Source organism: Pistacia vera, unplaced genomic scaffold (assembly GCF_008641045.1).
Source record: "Pistacia vera cultivar Batoury unplaced genomic scaffold, PisVer_v2 Contig23, whole genome shotgun sequence".
Lineage (NCBI taxonomy): Eukaryota > Viridiplantae > Streptophyta > Magnoliopsida > Sapindales > Anacardiaceae > Pistacia > Pistacia vera.
In genome coordinates this window covers 241,036-259,181 of record NW_022196035.1, presented here as the reverse complement: position 1 = coordinate 259,181, position 18,146 = coordinate 241,036, and the positions used below count along the sequence as shown (strand labels likewise).

At 32.3% G+C, this 18,146-nt stretch overlaps 2 pseudogenes; both read left to right on the top strand.

The window, feature by feature from the left end:
• Positions 1–3,343: 3,343 nt before the first annotated feature.
• LOC116131129 lies at positions 3,344–4,688 on the top strand (annotated as a pseudogene).
• A 2,655-nt stretch (positions 4,689–7,343) lies between these two features.
• On the top strand, positions 7,344–8,755 carry LOC116131158 (annotated as a pseudogene).
• Positions 8,756–18,146: the final 9,391 nt, after the last annotated feature.

Sequence of the window (18,146 nt, the reverse complement as noted above, 5' to 3'; positions counted from 1 at the left end):
ATAGAAATGGGATAGCAGACTGATAAAGATACACGATATAAGAAAAATATTTCTCTCCACTAGACATCTCAGATTTGCAATTAGTCACCAAAAAACAAGACCTACCCAATAAAAATTTTGGTCAAGATAGTGGTGAGCGAAATTTGCTTATCAACAGAAGTTTCAATTCATCTTTTGCTTCTGAGCGAAACTTTGAGCGGACATTTGATTTAAGAGAACATGAGATGCTTGAAAGTCTATATGAATTGGAGATTTGTGAAAGAGATCATACCTTGTTCCTTGATCAGCATTGGAGTGATACAACCCTAACAATTATAAAATCAAAATGAGGACTTTGATTTAAAAATGTCCGATTATGAGTGAAACTTATTTAACAAACGAACCTTCTTGCCATTTAATTTGATTTAAGAAGCAATATTAGATGTATATGAATTTGAGATTTGGGAAAAAGATCCTTACTTTTCTTGATCTTCCATTGTAGTAGGGATGAGTGAGAGAACTTTAGTGTGACTACATGTGCAATTGGCTTGAAATTCAAAATGTTATTAGAATTAGGTTGACTTAGATATAATAAACTATTAGAGCACAATTAGAGCACAATTATAGCACACTTTCTTCTTTAGCATATAAAATCATGTGTTTTATATTATGAGAAATACTATTTATAGCAAACAACAAAAGAAATACAGAAAACTAATAACTTTTTGAATGTCTTTTTTACAAGATCCCAAAATATTTTACAGAATGTCTTCACACACAATTAAAAAAAAACAAAAATTAATTTTTACTGTAAAAAAAGGTCTTTATACACAATCCAAAAAATATCAAAAATATTTATGTGCAATTAGTTTTTATTTTGACCCACCCTAATAGAAATTTTTAGATCCACCCTTGTATATAACACAGGAAATGTTTTAATTATACAGAAATAATTCTGAACCCATTTAGCATGTAAAGCATGGATGACAACTTGTAGTCGTAGAACAACATTATTTATATGCAAACTTCCATTTGATATCCATAAAATGTCTTACTCTTAAAAAATCCCAAAACTTTGGGTCTCTGTAATCAACCCCCAGAAAACTCTTAATCATGACAGTTTTAATTATTAAACTTGATTAGTACACCTTCAAGGTTAAAGCAAAACTTCCAGCAACAATTTATACCCTTTAAATCNTCTACTACATTATTGTTAGCTTGAAAGGATACATATTGTTAGATTCATTGCTTAAGAAGGCATGTTTATTATTAATCATAAGAAACTGAACAACTCATATCCAAGCTTCATGAACAAGACAAGGTTTAGTTCTGGTGAGAAAGCCATGAAGAGAATAAGCTCTTACCGCTGGAATTATTTGAGACCTTTCAATTGTAGTATTTGTGTCCATAAACACAATGTTGCTTTTATAGTGCAGTTCTAATCTATTACTACTTTACTTGTTAATGAAATGCAATGTATGACTTAAAACTAACGGTATTGACTAAGACTCTAACAGAAGATTTTTCTTCTCTTTTTGTAATAACAAAATTTAACAAACTTTTGTTACTTAGTCTTAAGTGATATTTGAAACTTAAAGTATGCTTCTCCTTCATCATTAATTCTTCTAATAATCTCATCAACATCACCTCTCAACAACTAGTATTAGATACGAACGTTTTAAAAGAAACAAAGAAGATAGAATAGAACTTTGAATCCAAAACCTTGAATCGTAAAGGTTCTCATAAATTCTTTATATATATATTTACAAGCATAATCAAGTGCATGACCAAAGGGATTGTAATCCCATAATTTACACCTTTACAAAATGATAAAAGTAAAAAATATACAACTAAGAACTAGAACTAAAAAATCTTTTACAAATCAATATAGCTTCAATCAAGAGATATTTTGTCAAGTTTTGATTTGATATGGAGAAGATTGGTATGGTAGTGGAATGACAGATTTGGTAGCTGCTCATTGGACCTATTACAATTTTTCAGATAATTTGAATTTCCATTAATTAAACATGACATTATTAACAATGCTTATAGAAGTCCCGAGGTTATAGCATTATTGACAATTTATAACACTTTTACTTTTCACTTTCACTTTGGTGCTTATAAGTATCAGTCGTTAGTGTTTTCTGTTAGATGAAATAGAATAATATATCAAAAGACCAAATTACCCTACAAATTAAATGATTTTGGACCTTATGGTTTTGGTCTGCTTGTTAAGGACACAATTACTTTTTACTGACAAAATCATCCTTCAACTTGACATACGTTAGAGTAACACTAACAGGAAAGGGACATGTCAAGGACTATTTTGCCAGTTGAAAATAAAGTGTTCTCACTTATAGTTTACCCAAATCATAGGGAGTAATGATAATTAATAAGATATATTAATTAATTTTATATAATTTACTATAATTAAGATAAAGTTTTAAAAAAAAAAATAATTCTATCACTTTATCAATTCTCTTCCCAATAATTAAAATACAGTTTTAAAAAAGAAAAAAAAATTGAGGTGTCATGAATTGTTAGCAGACTTAAACCATAGGGACTAATAGGTTTGTTTGTTTACGGGATGATTTTGCTATTAAAAAATAAAAGTGCCCTCTATTTTCAGTAAGGGTATAAAAGTAATATTATATATACAAAACTTTTCATACAAATTCATTCATACAAATTGATGTGATTATTTTGCATGTTTGACTTCTATTTTATTTATTTAATTTATCTCTAATTTAAAATCACCTAATTACGTTTTAATATATTAGTTTGTATGAATGAATTTGTATATATACTATTATTCTAGTATCCAAACTATAGGGTCTAATTTATAATTAACTCATTGTTTCTACTTTTTTACTATAATACGTTATACCAATTTCAGATACTACAATTATAATAATTGAGTGCTTTTATTTAACACCCTCCTAAACTCCTTTTACGCCGCAAGAGTCAATTAAATTTAAATATATTTTATTTTATTCCAAAATTAACCTTTTTCTAGTCTTTTTTTTTTTTTTTTTTTATCTTCTTTCTTAATCCTTTACATTTCTCATTTATTTAATCATGATTAATGAACAATAGATTTGTTCAAAAACATTTCCTTCTTTATATGTTTTCCTTTTTTTTTTTTTTTTTTTTTAAGAAGTGAATAAAATTTTAATCCAATATACTTGTGCTTTAGAAAAGTTATAAAAACTCATAATATAACAAAACGGAAGTTGGATAAAATATTTCAGAAGAAAAAAAGTTTGACAAATAAAAAAAAAAATTAGAAAAAGTATAATTTTAAAATAAAAATAAAATCTATTTCTTTATAATTAAAATTATTTCTTGTTTCTGGAGAGGAATATTCTTCTGACATTATCTATTGAGCTGCAAAGCAAGTTAAGCAACCCATCAAGCAAAAGTCAATGGATGAAGAAGCAGTCAATCGTCCACTAGTCTTGGTTCATCGACCACCAAACTTTCACTTCCCATTCAGACACCGTTTAGCAACTCAGTTCACCCTTTTCGATCCCTTTGACTCACCCGATTCAACTCGCTCTTCCCTCCTTTGCCGCCATGCCCACAACATAAGGGTCCTCCTCTGCGTGGACCCCACACCCGTCTCCTCCGACCTCCTGTCTCTCCTTCCAGCCTTGGAACTCATTGTGGGCTCCACGGTCGGCGTTGATCACATCGACCTCCCTGAATGCCGGCGACGTGGCATTAATGTTACTAATGCTGGTGTTGCATTCTCTGAGGATGTCGCTGACTTAGCGGTTGGCCTCTTGATCGATGTTTTACGAAAATTTTCTGCCGGTGACCGCTTCCTTCGAGCCTCCTCCTGGGCTAAAACCGGTGATTACGCGCTGGGCTTTAAGGTTTAACCTTACTCACAATTGGGTCGGAATTTCATTGAATTTCTTGGATTTTTGTTGCAATTAAGGTTTAACCCTATTGGATTTACCAAATGAATTCATGCTTTTATGTACATTCTTTTCTACTGGAAGTGGGATTTGCTATGCTATGCTATGTTTTTGTTCAGAGTAACAATGTTTTAGTTTTACATAAGAGATTTTCATATACCAATATATATAATATATTTTACTGAAACAATGTTGCTTTTAATCTAGAATTTGATACGAATAATTTGCTTCTTAATAGGCATGATTTATTGATTATGAATTTATGGTTTCAGTTAGGAGGAAAGCGAGTTGGGATGGTGGGGATGGGAAAGATTGGCTCTGAAGTTGTAAAAAGACTTCAGGCCTTTGGCTGCATCATTTCTTACAACTCCAGAAGGAAGAAATCAGCTATCCCATTCCCTTATTACCCAGATGTCTATGAGCTTGCAGTGAATAGTGATGTGCTTGTTGTTTGTTGTGCACTTACAGAAGAAACTCACCATATAATCAACAAGGATGTAATGACAGCTTTGGGAAAGGAAGGAGTGAAATTAACGTTGGACGTGGGGCGCTCATTAATGAAAAGGAGAATGGTGAAGTTTTGGTACGTGGTGAGATTGGTGGTGTTGGTCTTGATGGTGTTGAAAATAACCTCATGTGCCAAAAGAGCTATTTCAATTGGATAATGTTGTGTTGTCTCCCCATGCGAGTTGTATGTCCAAATGCTTGAGCAGGAGAGTGATTGTGTTTAACTTGAAGGCTTTCTTTGCAAATAAACCCTTGTGGTCAGTGGTCAATCTTGAGTGAAGGGACTATATTTAGTTTGGTAAGGCTTTGAAAATCATAACAGAAAACCAACATTGGTTCACAGCAGGTAGAGTGATTCATCAGTTGAAAAACTGATATATTGAATCATTCAACACCTGAAGTTTGTAAAATTGAATAGGAAAAATAACTTAATTTCAATGGGACAGTGAGTGGAACACAAATTCAGAAACTTGTAAGTGTATTTGAGTCCATTTCTTCAGAACATACACATTGTTCTGAGGTGTGAAAGCTCCATTTATAAATGCAGTTTGCCTGTTTCAGTTTCAGGGCTTCCTTGTTTCAAGCAACTTTAAATAATCTACTGGATGTGATTTCTGTTGACCTTTTATTGCTTATAGTCATAAGTTAGGCTCTTGAAATCACATCAGATTCAAGTTCAACCATCTGGGACAGACTTCAGGATATACATCACTAATTTTCAATCTCTCAGCAGCTCTTGAAAAATAAAGAATATTTTCAAAGCTTTGGAATATTTCGTCAGAATGACGTAGAGAACTTGAATAATTAATATAGAAAGAAAACCTAACTGACATTAATTAATATATAATGTAATTAGTACAATGACTAAGTTACAATTAAGTATAATCAGTCTATATCCATGGCAAATTCTGCACCGAAGAAAAAAAAAAATATACAATATATTACTTGGGACTCAAGACGTATACATTTAATAAAAACAGATTTATAGTAAATTGCTTTCAGTAGAAAGTTAAATGTATTCAACTAACTCTACTATGGAGCTTCCCGTAGATTTTGTTTTTATCAACTGCCATATGAAAATGTATAACGACCATTGATAAATTAGATTTGTATCCACCATATTTTTTATATTGTATAAGTATCATTTACCAAATTTTCTAAAGTTTCTTCAACTTTTAAAGGAATAATCTCGCAGCAATTTAAGCTCTATATCTACCATTAATAGATTAAATTTAGATGAAATCTGCTTCAGCCTGATTCAGAAGAAGTACATTAATTGGGAGAAAAACATTTTCCACCCAAGGTTGATGAAACGACACTTTCCCACCCATCAAATTTCAAAATGACACTTTCACACCCTTCGTTAGGTTCTATCGTGTTTCTGTTATATTTGATTAAAGAGAAAATCCATTAAATAGTTTATTCTTAATTAGTTTTTATAAATTAAAATTTAGTTAATTCAGTCTTTATCTTGATTATCTATAGTCCAAGTATAAAGACATTTTTTCTTTGTTTATTTAATTAATTGGGAATATTGATTGTTTATAAATAATAAAAATAAAAATATATAAAATAGTGATGTGAATGATGATATTATAAATAATATTAAGATTTTTAACTTTAAACAATTTTATAGCATTACTCTAACTTTAAGTGGGGTTAACTATTTTTCTTTTGAATTTAATATTGACTTTTTGGTAATTAAAAAATAATAAAAATTTATAAAGTAAAATATTTAAGAGTATTTATCTTTTCAGTAAAATTTAACGAAAAACATAAGAACCTAACGAAGGTGGAAAAGGTCATTTGAAACTTGATGGGTGAAAAGTGTGTTTCCCAAACCTTGGGTGGAAAATATCTTTCTCCTATTATTGTATGAAAGTAGTTATTGATAGAGCAAATTAAGTAGAGAGATTCATAACAAAAAGAAAAATATATAAATTGATTCATAATAAAGAATAAACAAAGAAAGAGTCGAATTGTTTTATTGGGGATTGTGTATAATTACTCTCGGGTTCGGCCATGTGATGCCGAGAAGCACCCCAATTCATGCCCTGAAGCAAGCTCAATCAGAAATGGAAATACAAATTTAATTTATTATGATCACTCAACCATTATTTATTTGTTCATTTATTTATTAAAAATTGTACTCTTATGTCAAAACATAATGGATGGCCTAAGTTTAAAGTTACAATTATATATAATATATATAATATTATAATATATAATTAGAAGGTTGCATGATTTATAACTATACTACACACAAGCATCTATGGGTTGACATTTATAACATTTAGTATTGAAATCATAAATTAAGTGAAGGTAAGGCCACTCCAGCAAGAGTGGAAGGTTATCACTCCACTTAGCAAGTTAACAAGTCTTGTTGGTTGGATGACAAGAGCCCAAACCTACGTAAAACATTCATTCTCTTATGTAAAACATAGTAAAAATGGTGCTTGAAAATTCAAGAAAAACAGAAGTTAAGGACAATATCGTTAGAAATGGAAAGATTGGCGAAATCGAGGATTGGACTTTATTGTAAAGCAAACAGAAGAACATAAACTGATGTCATGGCGGCTTAATTTATAACCACCTTTGAAATTATTCTCACACCTCATGAAACCAAAATAATCCAAGTCAAGTCGTTTCTTAAATAGTTAATGCAAAACTTCGGCGCTGATGCTTTAAAATGATGCTCTGTTTTTTCTCTACTTCCATTCAAAAACTATAAATACGCTTAAATTCAACCATTTCAACCCACAATTTACACCTTCAACTCTCAAAATTTTCAATTACACCCCTCTCATTTGTCTCCAAGAGAAGAAATGGCAAAACCGATGAGTTCATTTGTTCTTTTAGCCTTTTCTTATCCTTCTCTTAATTCATCTTGGCAATTCCTGTGACTTACGAGTGGTCAGTTTAGGAGCGAATCCGATGGCAAAACTGATTCTTCAAAAGCATTTCTTCATGCATGGAGTAAAGCCGTGGCTCGACCGAGGCCGCCACCGTTTAGTGCCACCAGGGAGGTTCTTGCTAGGCAAAGTTGAGTTTAAAGGCCAATGCAATAACAACACGACTTGTTATACGTCTTGATGGCACTCTTGTGGCTCCATCGATTATAACGTTATCGGAGATGATGGAAATTGGCTTATGTTTGAACATGTTAATGGAGTTTCTATTAATGGTGGCACTCTTGATGGTCAAGGTGCTGTGTGGACTTGCAAGAAGCTAGGCAAGAGGGCCCCAGTGGTGCCACGGTAAGTCGAAAGATTATTTAGATAATCAATATTTGTAGAATATTTTTATAATTAACGAGCGCTTGTGTAATTTTCTTTGTTTATGTGCAGACACTGAGAGTTAGCAACTCGAAAAATATTGTCTAAATGGATTAACATCTTTAAATAGCCAGAAGTTTCACATTGTTATCAATGGCTGCAACAACGTGAAAGCGCAAGGGGTAAGGTTTCAGCCTCCGGCATCAGCCCTAACACCGATGGAATTCATGTTCAATCTTTTAGCGATGTCACAATCATGAACTCCAGGATTGGGACCGGTGATGATTGTGTATCAATGGCCCTGGTGCTACTAATTTATGGATTGAAATGTTGTGTGGCCTGGCCATGGCATCAGGCAAATTTTATAAGAGTATAATCTAATTATTTATTTTTGTTTTTATACTTATAGCTAAAATTGTAATCTCGTGATTGTGTAGCATTGGTAGTCTGGCAAGGATAAAGAGGAGGCTGGAGTGCAGAATGTGACAGTAAAAACTGTGACTTTACGGGTACTCAAAATGGAGTGAGGATCAAGTCTTGGGTAGACCTATGCAGTGGTTTTGCAAGAAACATTCTTTTTCAACATGCCATCATGAACAATGTCCAAAATCCTATTGTCGTTGATCAAAATTACTGCCCTAACAAAAAAAATTGCCCTGGTCAGGTACGATATTACAAGTTATGATGACTTTCGTGAAATTCATATACATATGTCAATCATCTCAAATGCAAATGTCTCTCGTTCTTATTTGTTTAGTTATATTGGTGTCTAGATCATTTTTTTCAAAATTGTGTAAAAATATTTAATATAAGTAACCTAATCTTTTGTGTATTCATCTATATAACAGGCTTCCGGGGTTAAATTAGTGATGTGAAATACCAAGATATTCAGAAACTTATACATCTGAAGTTGCCGTAAAGTTTGATTGCAGTTCACGGTATCCATGCTCTGGGATAAGCTTGGAGGATGTGAAGCTCACATACAACAATCAACCAGCTAAAGCATCATGTAGCCATGCCGATGGATCAGTTTCTGGCGTTGTTCAACCTAACAGTTGCTTGCTCCAGTGAAAATTTCATGCAGTTTTTATGTTATAATTTACTATAGCTATTGCTAGCTTTTACAAAAATGTTGTAGAATAGAGTCCTAGAAGGCCCAAAAATATTAGGCCACTGTCCTGTGTTGTGGCTATATATAATTACGGTTTAATTAGTAGGGATATTTTGCTTGAGCATGTGGCGTTTGCCTATTCATTGGGCTTGTTTTGACGCCTGGCCTTGCAATATTGTAAAGAGAAGTCTAAATCTTCTCATTCTGAGTGTTTTTATGATGTTATAAAATGAATGAAATAAATTGACTTCTTATGAGAGATCTTTAGTAGTTTTTAGTTAATTTTCAAGTAGGTTCTAAAGGAAACATATTTGTGAAACATTACACTTCAGAACAAAATAAGTTAATAGGCAGGAGCTCAACATTATATTTAAGTCCAATAGACCGTTTTATATGAAATTTGATTTTTTTAGTTAAAATGTGAACCTTTAGCTTTGATACTATTGTTAAAGCTGTCATTTCATCTAAAAGATTATGCTAATAGGAAGGGGCTAACATTATATTCAATTTTAACATAGTTCTCTTGTTCAGAAATTTCAAACAAAATTATATTGAGATTATGTTTGGTTTAAAATCAGTTTTGTCAACATTTCATGGCATATTGGGAGTTACTATCACAATTAAATGTTAAAAAAGTCATCCCTGTTGCACTATTGTATAATTAATTTAAGCACAACCGCTCATTTAGGAGGATAATTTTCTCAACATATGTTAGTGCAATACAAGACAACGACTTTCACATGAGTATAAAATTCACCTTTTCAATAAAATGTTTGTGGAAAATATAGAAAAACTTAAGGTTCCTGTTGTTAGTCAAGTTTTGTTACTACACGCCAATAAACAGTGTAAATACTGCATTTATTCTTGATTCTACTTAAATAATAAGTAAATGAAATCCATTAGATTTGTTTGAGAAGAAGATAAGATGGGATTAGTTTTTTTTTTTAATTATTTTTTCTTAACTTTAAATTTCTTCAGTTTTTTTTTTTTTTTTTTTTAATTTTTTTAATGTTACTTGTATTGCAATTATCTTTTTAACCCTGGTTTTGTTTTTTCATATAACCTAAGATGGTTTATTTTTGTTATGGATAAAATTATACTGACATTAGCACCACCAGTCAGAATGAGTTGCTAGTCTCATCAATCAAAGTTTAGCAAGCAATCAAAGACAATGGTATTAGCTGTCAAAACTCAAATTGCCTCAAAAAGATATTATATAACACATGTCCCAACTTTATCAAAATAAAGGATCAGGATGAATGAGAGCTTTTCACGTGTCAAAACAACTTGCAAAAACACTCGTTATATTGAGCTCAAGGGTATGAATGGGCTGCTCTTTTCATGGAAGAGGAGGCTAAATATATGTGAGTTGGGCATATATTCGAGCTTCAACTATAATTTTTCTCTGCAAACAAAATATTATTCCATCTTTGTATGCCTTACAGGCGATATTAGAAAAATAGTCAGAGAATAATAAAATAACAGTGGACGTAGGATTTGCTTAAAGCATCTAAACTACTCTAAAAATCTCTCAATCAGCTCAAGATAACTTAGATTTATTCTAATGAAGGAGAAGCAAAAGAAGTGGTGAGAAGTATTGCATGCCTTGTCTTACATTCACCATGATTGTGTGCTCTCCACTAANCAAATTGCCTCAAAAAGATATTATATAACACATGTCCCAACTTTATCAAAATAAAGGATCAGGATGAATGAGAGCTTTTCACGTGTCAAAACAACTTGCAAAAACACTCGTTATATTGAGCTCAAGGGTATGAATGGGCTGCTCTTTTCATGGAAGAGGAGGCTAAATATATGTGAGTTGGGCATATATTCGAGCTTCAACTATAATTTTTCTCTGCAAACAAAATATTATTCCATCTTTGTATGCCTTACAGGCGATATTAGAAAAATAGTCAGAGAATAATAAAATAACAGTGGACGTAGGATTTGCTTAAAGCATCGAAACTACTCTAAAAATCTCTCAATCAGCTCAAGATAACTTAGATTTATTCTAATGAAGGAGAAGCAAAAGAAGTGGTGAGAAGTATTGCATGCCTTGTCTTACATTCACCATGATTGTGTGCTCTCCACTAATATTTGTCCATAAAGACATATCAAGAGAGAATGTTTTATTCGATTAGGAATACAAAGCTCATGTTTCACGCTTCGGAATTATGAAGTTCCTCAAGCAAATACTTTATTTATTCTCATTCAAGTTAAATAGAAACTAAAATACATAAATACGTCCTCATTTTTATTTGTAAAAATATCAATGAAGGGAAAGTCCAATATGTGGCTTGCGGTTTCTCATTGCCACGCAAGGCCTTGACATTTTTTTTTTTTTTTTTTTTTTTTTAAAGTAAGGCCTTGACTTCACTACTGGATCTAAGCCATGAAGTGGCGGCTACGCTAGATTAAGATGGTGGTTTGATGGCTTTTGTATATGGTGGTGACATAGGAGGTTTGTTTTATTTGTCATTCTTTTTCCTATAATATAATTATCACAAAAGTTCAGCTTCAACCTCCATGAAATCAGCTTGATTTAAAAAATAGGACTTGAATAAAAGATATGATATATGCAATACAAAGAGGGTAATAAGACAATCTTACACACAAGAACACCAAATTTATGTGGTTCGGCAAAATCATACCTACATCCACGGGATATGAGTCAAATGACTGAATTGGAGAATAACAGTACAAATCTAATACACTCACGTTAAACACAAACTCGAACCCAAAACCCTCCTACACCAATCTCATACTTTCTTTAACACCACCACTTTATGCACTCAAATCCCAAAAAGTGAAGTCCTCATAACTCACAATACTCTCTCTTCACCCATACAATATTGTAACATCACTCACCAGCCTTTATATAATCAAAGAAGCTAGCGGTGGTGAAAACATTGATTTGCTTTAGAGGAAGACACAATCTCAATTCCTTTGCTTACACTGCTACCCTGCCACTACAATTCTTTAGGCTTCATATTCCTCTTATCATCTCAATAAGTTCATGGAACCATGGTGATACGATGAGGCCCAAGTTTGTGAAGTAATGATCTAGTGGTTTATGGCTTTAACCATCTTCAGATTTTCTCCAAATCTCTAGCCATGTTGGTGTTAGTGAACTTAATTTTCCAACCCTACAACTAGATAACTTGCAAAACAAAGAAAAATAAAATATGAAATTGACACCATTGTAAAACTACATGAAACAATTGATACAAGAGTACTACAACTTACAAGTTTCTGAAGTGATGTAAAGTTTTTCAATCTTATCCATTTGCTTCAGGAGACTTCTTACCCTGTCTTCCCTTTTTTTTTCTTTGTATAAGTTGTTGATTGACAAGGGACAAATATCATTATTTTTGCTGCAACTAGGCAAACCAACAACAAATAAGTAAGGCCTTGAACAAATCAGATCCAACAAGCCTTCTCTGGCAAAATATATAAGCAGAACACCACTAATCTCCAAAGTTCATGAGATGAGATTTTAACTCTCTGACCCTGTAGAAAAGACATGAACTTGTCATTGTTTCAAAGATCTCAAAATGTACAATAATTTCTTATCCAAGTTGGAAATGTCGTACCAATAGAAACTGATTGATCACAAGCTACTGCAGAAATGACATATGCTGGACATTTTATTCGAGTCTTTCATCCAAGGTGACAACATCACTCCCTTGAAGTTGTGTTGATTTCATCTAGACATTCTTAGGATTCACCTTGAATATTAACAAATACAAATTAAGAAGACATGCTTTCCTAGAATAAAAAGGGAAATTATGGTGGGAAAATGTAAGAATAAGACTACGTAAGAGGATCAAGCAAGAATAGCTTAAGTGCTTGCATTAGACGAACATGGACTAGTTGTTCTGCTTTAGCAAGATATATAAAGGTCTATTACTTGGTTTTTTCTCATCTTTTGGTGGACTCCATATGCAAATCCAAGAGTAAGATACAAAATTTGCAATTAGATGTGTGAAATAGAAGTGATTTGTGATCTTGTTAAAAGTTTAGATGTATAAAAACAGTGTCGAATATGCTTACACAAAGTTGGGGAAGGAAAATTTTAAGCCCTCCAATGATTCCTGCAATGTTAATCTAAGTGTAGGGATCCTGCATAGAGTTGTTTGCACAGAGAAAGTAAACAATGATTCCTTCAATAAGCTATAAAAAATCCAGATGCATTTCACATCTCTTTGCCCAAAACAAAAACAATAAGACAATAATAAAGAAACTATGCAGAGGTAGAAAAATGCACTATGATTAGCAGTTGCAACAACTAGAAGCTCTAAATTATATATTGTAATTTCAGCAAGGAATCCAAAGCTTCAAAACCTGAAGCCAGGAATTAGGTTCTAAAAGTGCAAGTAGACATGCCAGTTATTAAAGTTTAGATTTGGAAAAGTTAGACATGCCAAGAGTTAGATTCTAATAACTGCTTACTTGAAGTTGAAGACAGTGGCACCTAAAGGAAAATGAATCTGAAGGAAAAATTTCATGCCTATGCAGTAGTAGAACCCAGATTTGGAAAACATAGTAGCAAGGATCTTTAGTAGATGGTTTTATCAGAAATTGCAGATATTGCTTACTTTTGGTTACCTTTGAACCACAAGAGTTGAGAAAATCTATGAGATGACAAAGTAGTAAAATTTTGGAACAGAGGAACCACTTTCAATGGAAGTATTATGCTATCAAAATGCCATGCTGTACTTTTGAAACTAGAGCAACTGTTCACTTGCTTCTTGCTAGAGAAAAAAACTAATAAAAATACTAAACTGAATTTCAAATATTGAGTGTTAAATTCAACCAGAAATGAGATTGACACGAAACATACAAGTACCTTAAGAACCTCCAATCTGAGAATCTTTTTGACACTTGCCTCTAAATGTTCTTGCCCTGAATTGTAGAAGCATAAAAATATAAGCCAAAATTGTCTAATCTGCATCTAATCTCAAAACTCACACAAACTAAGCAATAATATTATCTAATTTTTTATTCAAAGATCCTCTTAGAAATTAAAAAATGAAGATAGAACATGAAGAATTTTCTTGTATTAAGAACTCTAGAAATTAGAATTTTGTCCAAGTTCAAAGTTTTTTCTTTTCTTCAATTACCTATCACACACAATAGTGCCAAATATCAGAATGGTACAGAGATTACAATCAATTTATTGAAAACATATAAAATCAATCATATATATCTGTGACAGTGAGTTTATATTGTCTTAGATAAAATCAATCAAAAAATATTGTATTAGATAAAAAAAAAAAAAAAAAAGTAGATAATAGTAGAGGTGAAATTAAGAAAATGATGAACCTTGAATAATGAGATGATTCTCCAGAATCAGATGATTCATCGGTTTCTTACTCCTTTAAATTTCTTTTAAATCTCTCCCACTTTACGCACAAAAATCCCAAAAGATGAAACTTTCTTCTATTGTCTTGGCTCTTACTATTTAACTAGACTTTACAACAACACTCACTCTTCACCAATTTTCTTAACGAATTAGTTTTCCCTAGATGAAGAAGCTGTCTTGATTCCACTACATACATCGCTGCCTCGCCACTGCAATTTATAAGGCTCCACATTCCTCATATGATGACAATAAGTTCACGTACGGAGCCATGGTGACTGAATGGAGCCCCCAAGTTTGTGAAGCAATAATCTAGTGGTTTGTGGCCTTGACACTCTTTAGATATTCTTCAAATGTCTATCCAGGTTGGTGTTATTAGCGAAATCACCTGCAAAAGAGAGAAAATATTTATGAAAAGACAACCAAGAAAATATGCAAAACAGTTGATAAAGTAAAAACATTTCAATGCAAGTGTATCAGCTACTGACACTTACGAATTACAAATTTCTTAAGTGAAGACAAGAAATGAGTGGGTAAATCATGTATGTTTAACTTATCCAGTTTCTTCAAGAGACTTCTTGCCATCTATCCTCTTAAATGGACATGGATTATATTGGAGTGGCAATTAATTTTTGACATAGGGCGCTCATTGATGAAAAGGAAATGGTGAAGCTTTTGGTGCGTGGTGAGATTGGTGGTGTTGGGCTTTATGTGTTTGAAAATGAACCTCATGTGCCCAAAGAGCTATTTCAGTGGATAATGTTGTGTTATCTCCCCATTGCGCAGTTGCTACTCCAGAATGCTTTGATGCATTGGAGGAGCCGATTGTGTTTAACTTAAAGGCTTTCTTTGCAAATAAACCCTTGTGGTTAGTGGTCAATCTTGAGTGAAGGGACTATTCATTTAGTTTATTAATGGCTTTTGAAAATCATTAAACAAAAAACCAACATTGGTTCACAGCAAGTAGAGTGATTCATCAGTTGAAAAACTGATATATTGAATCATTCAACTCCTGAAGTTTGTAAAATGTGGATAGGAAACAGCGGGTTGTAGGTATGTTAAAATATCGGAAATGTAGTTCAAGCACTCTTCATCTTTTTTTTTTTTTTTTTTTTTGGAGATGCCTATACTACTTCCAGAAAGCAGAGATATTGTTTGTGAAATTAGAACTGTAATAGTGGGTTTAACAAACTTCTGTTACTTAGCCTTAACTGATATTTGAAACTTAAAAGCCTGCATTTCCTTCTTCTTTAATTCTTCCTCAAGCTAAATACACAGTAAGATTTAGCTTGTTACAACAATTAGTGTTAGATAGGTACATTTTTAAAAGAAATAGAGAAGATAGAATAGAATTTTGAATCCAAAACCTTGAATCTTAGAGGTTTTGTTAAGTTCTTTATATATATATATATATATGTTTACAAGCATAATCAAGTGCATGATTGAAGGGATTGTAATCTCATACTTTACATCTATAAGGATACGTTGTCATCATTGTCTTTCAATGTGAATTTAGCTCTCAGTGACATGTTGGATCAACGACTTGCAATCTCATATCCACTGTGGAGGTTGGTTTTTCTTGCTTAGATGCCAACCCAGAATCCAGATGAAACATGCAGACTGTTTGTCAACGATTATACAATTAAGCTTCTTGTTCTTCACCAGTTACTCAAATTCTATTCTTGGAAAGACAACAGGATTTATTCTTTCTTCTGTCATATACTCTGCTTCTTAATAATGTAATAATTAATTGCCAGTTTCCAGGTTTCTTATTTCATCCCCTTTTGTGTGAATTATTTGATTAATATCTCTATTAGATGTATACAAGTTTAATCAAACACCAGTTAAGAAAGGGCTTGTCATCAAAGTCTAAAAATTTCACTTACCTCACTAATGCGAAGAGCTTCATTTTTTTGGTTTGAAGCAACTAACAAATATGCATTGTTTGAGCTATGGATTGAGTAATATTTAATCTCTCAAATTGTTGATCAGTATAAAGAAGAAGAAGAAGAAGATTCAGCTTGAGAAACAATAAGAGTTTGAAGAAGAAGTTTGGTTTCCAGATTTAAGAGTTTTCAAGAGACAGTTAAATGGTTACATTGAACAGGTAATAAACAACTGCATTCTATAAATTTCTTTTTAATGAAAAACATTTACAAATCAGATATGATTCCATCAGTTATCATCAACAATCCAACAGAACTAAAACTAGAATTGTTCGCGAGCACTAATAATTGTACAGCATATGTCTAATTGGACAATTAAGATATATGGTTTTAGCTCAATCGTTCTTGGGGTATCGAGTTTATAGCACTATTACCTACTGTTTAGGGGTAAAAATATTAGCTGAAATGTAGACATTAAGCATCATGTCCAGCTTAAATTTTGGGATATTCATGGAGTTGATGATTTTCTTATGCTTCTATCTATTTTTAATGATCTCGGTTTTCCTTCCTTTAATATAATTTTCATAATATGTCCAGCTTTAATTTTGAAGAAATCAACTTAAATGACTGCATACTTTTTTTAGAAAATAGGACTTGAATAAGAGATACTTTATGTTATATGAGGTAATTGCATACTTTGTTTAGACAAACATTGACTGGTTGTTCTGCTTTAGCAGGATATCTAGAGGTCATTACTTGCTTTTCTCTTGTCATTTGGTGGACTCCATATGCAAATCCAAGAGTAAGGTACATAATAAGCAATAAGATAGGCGAAAGAAAATGATTTGGGATCATCATATGTTAAGAGTTAGATATAGAAAAACAGTGTCAAATATACTTACATGAAGTTGCAGAAGGAAAATTTTAAGCCCTATAGTGATTCCTGCGATGTTAATCTAAGTGTAGGGATCTTACATAGTGCTTTTTGCATAGAGAAAGTAAATAACAATTCCTTAAATAAACCAAGGAAAAATCTTGATGCATTTCACAATATCTCTTTGCCCAAAACCAAAACAATGAGACAACATTAAAGAAACTATACAGAGAAGCAAAAAAATGCACCTTGATTAACAATGGCAACAACTAGAACCTCCCAAACTCTGTATTGTAATTTCAACAAGGAATACACAGCTCCAAACCTGAAGTCAGGAGTTAGGTTCTAAAAGTGCAAGTAGACATGCCAATTACTAAGTTTAGATCTGGAAAAATTAGACATGCTAGCAGTTAGGTTCTAACAGTTGCTTATGTGAAGTTGGAGACAGCGACACCTGAAGAAAAAGGAATCTGACGAAAAAATTTCATGCCCATCAGTTGAACCTAGATCTGGAAAACATAGTAGAAAGGATCTTTAACAGATATTATAGCACGATTATAACACAATTATAACGCGATTTCTTCTTTAACGTATAAAATTATGTGTTATTCAGCCAACATTAATGAAAGCAAAACAGAACCTATACAAGCTTAAAGTAAAATTTCTAGCAACAATTTATACCCCTTAAATCCTCCAAACTTTCCAGTCAAAACTATAATAATTTCACACAGCCAACATTAAAGTTTTACACAATTTCCAACAAGAAATTTATATCCAATCCTCTCATTGACTAGGATGCTCATAATTTATTTTCTCTGTAAAGAATATACAGATTTTTATAGGAAAAAGATGGTGCAAAAACATGTCTTTTGTAACTATGAGAAACACTAATTACAGCAAACAACAAATGAAATATGGAAGACCAATAACTATTTTAAAACTCCGATAAACCTTTCTCAATTGTCTATAGAATGTCTTTACATGTCTTTATACATGATACAAAAATATCAGATAACAGTTTTTATAGCATAACCAAAAAGCATTGGTGCACTTACAATTAAAACACCAATAATTACAAGACAACCACCCCGTTTGACATATGGAGTCCAGTTGTAGCAACAAGGTTGAAGTCCGTGGCAACAATTGTAGTTGCCCTCATAATCCCTACAACTCTCTTGCACCCAAAAAGAAATAAAGCATAGAAATGGGACAGTAGACACGATATA